The 5,811-nt window shown below is 37.0% G+C and overlaps 1 pseudogene; it reads right to left on the bottom strand.

The window, feature by feature from the left end:
* Positions 1-2,980: 2,980 nt before the first annotated feature.
* On the bottom strand, positions 2,981-4,320 carry LOC110309646 (tubulin alpha-1B chain pseudogene; annotated as a pseudogene).
* Positions 4,321-5,811: the final 1,491 nt, after the last annotated feature.

Below are 5,811 nucleotides of genomic sequence, written 5' to 3'. Positions count from 1 at the left end.
AAACATAAAAAAATTAAAAAGCAGATTTCATATTTCTAGTATAAAATGGAATAGAATAGATATTAACTTTCCAAAAGGCAGAAAATATAAAGAAAATATACTAAAGAAATACTGTACTAGAAAAGAATGAAAATGAGTTGGTAAGACTCTATACTCTACATCTCCATGTGAGACAGTCAAAATACTTTTCTGACCTTCAAATCCTTTTAGCTTTATAAACTGCAGCAAACTTCTTTCCATTGGGCTATTTTCACTTCCTGTTAGCAGCTTTCCTCAACAGTTACTCTACAACTCTGGCATCTTTAGTATCTTAAGGTCTGCACAGCAATTCAGGCTTCACCTTCCTAACTTCACAAAATGGCCTCTCTGAGCTTCCATGAAGAGATATGCCTGACACACATGCCCAGACCCACAAAATTTCCCTAAACGGTTTCTTATATCCTTGATAAAACCATATGACCAAATCTGCCAAGTTCTGATGCTTACTGGGGCAAGAACATGGCCTATTATTCAAATACAATTTCACAGCTTTTTGTTTTTAATAGTTTCTTTCTTATGTTTGGCTTTAGTAGAATGCACTGTAGATCATGTTGGCCTTGAAATCAGAGATCCACCAACCTCAGCATTTGAAGTGATGGGATTAAAAGTGTACACTACCATGCCTTTCTCTGAATTTTTCCTTTCCTTTCCTTTCCTTTCCTTTCCTTTCCTTTCCTTTCCTTTCCTTTCCTTTCCTTTCCTTTCCTTTCCTTTCCTTTCCTTTCCTTTCCTTTCCTTTCCTTTCCTCTCCTCTCCTCTCCTCTCCTCTCCTCTCCTCTCCTCTCCTCTCCTCTCCTCTCCTCTCCTCTCCTCTCCTCTCCTCTCCTCTCCTCTCCTCTCCTCTCCTCTCCTCTCCTCTCCTCTCCTCTCCTCTCCTCTCCTCTCCTCTCCTTTCCTTTCCTTTCCTTTCCTTTTTTCCTCCCCTCCCCTCCCCTCCCCTCCCCTCCCCTCCCCTCCCCTCCCCTCTCTTCTCTTCTCTTCTCTTCTCTTCTCTTCTCTTCTCTTCTCTTCTCTTCTCTTCTCTTCTCTTCTCTTCTCTTCTTTTCTCTTCTTTTCTTTTCCACTTTTCTTTAATTCTTTTGTACAAATTAGAAGCTTAGCTCGGTGGGATCTTGCTCTGAGATCACAAGCCCCTCTAATTAGCATCAAGTTTTCTTGAATCTGTTTACAAGTAGTCTCTTTTTTCTCACACTGTTTATTTTGTATTTTTTCTTGCTCAGCTTGTTTTATAAAATTGTAGATCTGCATAAGACTGCCCACTAATAACCATATGACACAGCTAACAATAGCCAGTATCGTAGTCGATATGAGGATGTTTGAAATTTCTGCAAATGCAATTAAACCAAACCTCTTCAATTTAGCCTCAAACAGATTTTTCAGACAAGGGCAAATATCAGCCACATTCCTTTCCAAAATATCACAAGAATGGCAAACTAATATTCTTCTCTTCTGAAAGGTCTTGAGCCCAGCACCCATAGTTCAAATCTCTGCCAGCAACACTGTCTTCTTTGTTTTTCCTAGGACAGCTCATTAAGCACTGCTTAAAACATTCTGCTGCTTCTTAATCCAAAATCAGCATTCCTTCAACAAAATCATGGGCAGGCCTAACACAGTAATATTCCAGTTATCTTAGTTAGGATTTGCATAGCTGTGAAGAAACAACACAACCATGACAACTCTTATAAAGGAAACATTTATTTGGGGCTGGCTTACAGATTCAGAGGTTTGATCTATTATCATCATGGCAGGAAGCATGGATGAGTATAGGCAGACATGGTTTGAAGAAGGAGCCAAGTGTTCTATATCTGGATCATCAGGCAGAAGAAAGAGTTACTGGGTCTGGCTTAAGCATTTGAAAGCTCAAAGCACATCCCCATTGACATGCTTTCTCTAATAAGGCCACAAGTACTCCAGTCCACCTAATCATCTAACAGTGCCTCTCCTTAGGAGTCTATGGGGGCCATTTTCATTCAAACTACTACAATCATGCAAAAGTCAACCTATTTAAGATGATTGATTAAGCAAACATTGTTACACTTTGAGAAAAAAATTCTATAATCTGAACTTTATTTTTTTCTGTCATAATTACCAAATTATAGTGGTCCTGCCACAAAATCCAATAAAAAGTGATGCATTTATTATTGTTTGAATTTTATTCTTTTTTAAAAAAGCATAAAACTAATCTTATATAAGTACAAATAATATCATGTGATTGATTGACTTCATCATAATTATGAATGGGACTTAAAGAATAATTGGCAGGTGATCTGATTTGACTTTTTCTTTAAAGTGAACAGGTAAAAACCTTTAGCCAGGGAGAAAATAAAATTTACTTGTGGAATATAAGATTGATTTTATTATGTTGTTTGTAACAGTAAATTGTTAAAATACATTGGATACATAAATCCATTCACTATTTACTATTTCTGTGTGTGTGTGTGTGTGTGTGTGTGTGTGCCACTTATTCATGTCATGCTAATTTTTCAACAACAACAAAACTTACCAGGGACATTAAAAGGAAAGAAGCCAAAGGGGGGGAGGGCAAGACTATAGAGCAAAGGAAAGGAAAGAAGTCACCTTTGATACAGCTTTTATGACCATGAGAAATTAAAAATAAATATGACTAACATGCCAATGTCCTGTAAAGATAAAAACAATCCCTAAAGCAGGTGGAGAGAAAAAACCACACTTGAATAAAATAGGGCTAAATATCCGTTATCAGATATAAACTGGAAAAAAATCATTTTTTATTACAGGTTTAAGCTGCAACAAACAATATTTTTCTTAAATCTTTTACTTTGTGACATGATGGAAAACTTACCATTCCACAAGGAGAACACATGATCACAAAATGGAAACGGCACAGAAGCTGTCAATGCCTGCACCTAATGCTGGAGCTGGAGTTCTGTACTTGACAAGGTACAGGGGATAGAGGAAGGGACTAGTATTCCTTTGCTTTTTCCTCACCTTCACTTTCAACAGAATCCAGACCAACCTCCTCAAAATTCTTCTGTAGGGTAGCCATGTCCTCATGGGCATATGGAAACTCCCCCTTTTCCATGTTGTCACCTACAAACAAGTGCACAAAGGCACACTTGGCATACATCAGATCAAACTTATAATCTGGGAAAGTTCAGGCCTCAGCAATGTCTGAGGTATTGCTCAGCATGCACACAGCTCTGTGGACCATGGTCAGGATATCAACAGGTATCAAAGTGAGAGGCTGGTAATTAATACCAACCTTGAAGCCAGTGGGGCACCAGTCTACAAACTGGATGCTGTGCTTGGTCTCAATGGTGGCAATAGCAGCACTGACATCTTTGAGAACCACAACACCACGGTACAGGAGTCAGAAAGCCATGTATTTATGTTGGAGAGGGTCACCTTTCACCATCTGGCTGGCTGGCTCAAAGCAGGTATTGATAATCTCTGGTACAGAAAGCTACTCATAGTAGCCTTTCTCAGCAGAGATGACATGGGGATAAGTGGTCAGAGGGAAGTAGATGAAAGGGTAGGGTACCAGGTTGGTCAGGAATTCTGTCAGATCAACTTTTACGGCCTCATCAAATCTGAGAGAAGAAGTGATGAAGGACACAATCTGGCTAATAAGTTGATTAAGGTTAGTATATGTCAAGGTTTCTTCGACAGATGTCAAAGATCGTCTCATTGTCTGCTACAAAGGTACAAACAGAGTGCTCCAGGGTGGTATGAGTGGTAAGGATGGAATTGTAGTGCTCAACCACAGCTATGGAAACCTGGGGGAGAGGGGCTGGGTAAACGGAGAACTCCATCTTGGATTTCTTTCTGTAGTCAACAGAGAGCCACTCCATCAGCAGGTGAACCCAGACCCAGTTCCCCAATGAAAGCTGTGGAAAACCAAGAAGCCTTGAAGACCCATGTGCTGGTCAGCAGCTTGAGTATTCTATCCAAGACAAGGTCAATAATCTCTTTGCAAATGGTTTACAGACCACAGGCAGTTATAGGCCGCATCTTCCTTGCTTGTGATGAGCTACTCAGGGTGGAAGAACTGGCTGTAGGTACCAGTACGAATGTCATCAATACATGTGGGTTGCAGATCTATGAACACTGTCGGGGCACATGCTTACCAGCTCCTGTCTCACTGAAGAAGGTGTTGAAACAGTTAGCTCCTATTTCAATGATCTTGACACTTGGTATCTGGTCATCAGGCTGGATGCCATGTTCCAGGCAGTAGAGCTCCCAGCAGGCATTGCTGATCTGGACACAAGCCTGGCCAAAATGGATGGAGACACAATCATACATTATAGCTATGGATTATACAGCTGAGGATGACAGAAGCAGAAACCAGGTCCCGTTTATTGTTCCAACAACTAAGAGTCAAGGTAATTAACACAATGAAGTCAACTGCAACAAATACTAATCAAAGCTATTTCAGGGGATGTGACCTAGGAATACAAGTGAAAGCATCAATAAGGTGACAGAGAAGAGAAACAGCTGATTACTGTACATTAAAGGGTTGATAAAGCTTTAATATGTCTTAGATCCTTTTATATGGATTAGCAACAACCTAATGAAATCTAGAGTTACAAAAAATCTGAGTGCTATATATAGCTTTTATATAAAAAACAACTGAAAACATATACTCACACAGTGTTTGAAAACAAATATTGATTACATAATTATCATGATAGAAAAAAGGAAGAAAATAAAAATATACAAAAATAATAATTCTAAATGTAGCTTAACTATAATAAAAATATACTTTACATATATATTTCATATATGTATAATATATAGTTTATATGTGGTTTTATATAACATATAACTATAAAATATAGTAAAATGATGAATTCTCAAGGTAGTTTAATGATATCTCGATCAGCAGGCAGTAATAATAAATTTGTTAAAATACATTGAATACATGTACAGCATAAATAAATTCACTCACTATTTACTATTTCTCTCTCTCTCACTCTCTCTCTCTCGTGTGTGAAAGTGTGTGTGTATACATGTCTGTCTTTAGAATATAGTTTGAATTTGTGCTGACTTAGTAAAATGTCAATTGAAATTTTGTTCAGCCAGGGAGGAATAACTATGAATTATATATTACATTATTTATAGATAAAACAGTAAAGTTTTAGGACTTGTGTTACAAAGTCATCAGCCAGCATTGAGCACTACATGGTCACTTGTTCTCTACATTTTCATTGGTTGTGGTTTTCTGTAAAGGTCTTTTTCTGATGCAAAAGGTTTCCTCTTTGATGAGGTGTAAAGCCTATCTTATCTGATGGTATACTAATAAATATTTACTATGTGGTTGGAATTTATGCTGGCTTAGTAAAATGGTAATTGTAAATTCTCCTTCAAGATCCTTGACTAGATTTCTATTTTTACTTATAAAGAAATTCAAGTTTATATAGGTTTTATAAATATACTATTTCTGAATAAGTAAAATTGAAAATTATATGGGACATTGTCAAACAAATCACAAAGCACAAATTTAATATTTGTTGAATGATGACATAAAATATGTTAGTAAGTAATAGTAGGGTTTTCATTATTTGACTAGCAAAACATTATTTTAAAGACAAGTACTGATTAAATTATACAAGTAAAGATTCAAAATATTTCTAATTTCTTTCTTCAAAATAGACCAGGGCCAAGAACTCAGTAACTACAAAAACCAGTTTATAAAATATTTATTAAAAAGTAAAGTTATATTGCTAGGTAAGATTTGGAGAACTTTACAGTAAAATTCAAACAAAGTAAGGTCAGTTTTTAAATGGTTGCAAA

This window comes from Mus caroli, unplaced genomic scaffold (assembly GCF_978045245.1).
Source record: "Mus caroli unplaced genomic scaffold, Mus_caroli_1 scaffold_12, whole genome shotgun sequence".
Classification (NCBI taxonomy): Eukaryota; Metazoa; Chordata; class Mammalia; order Rodentia; family Muridae; genus Mus; species Mus caroli.
This window is presented reverse-complemented; position numbering and strand designations above follow the sequence as displayed.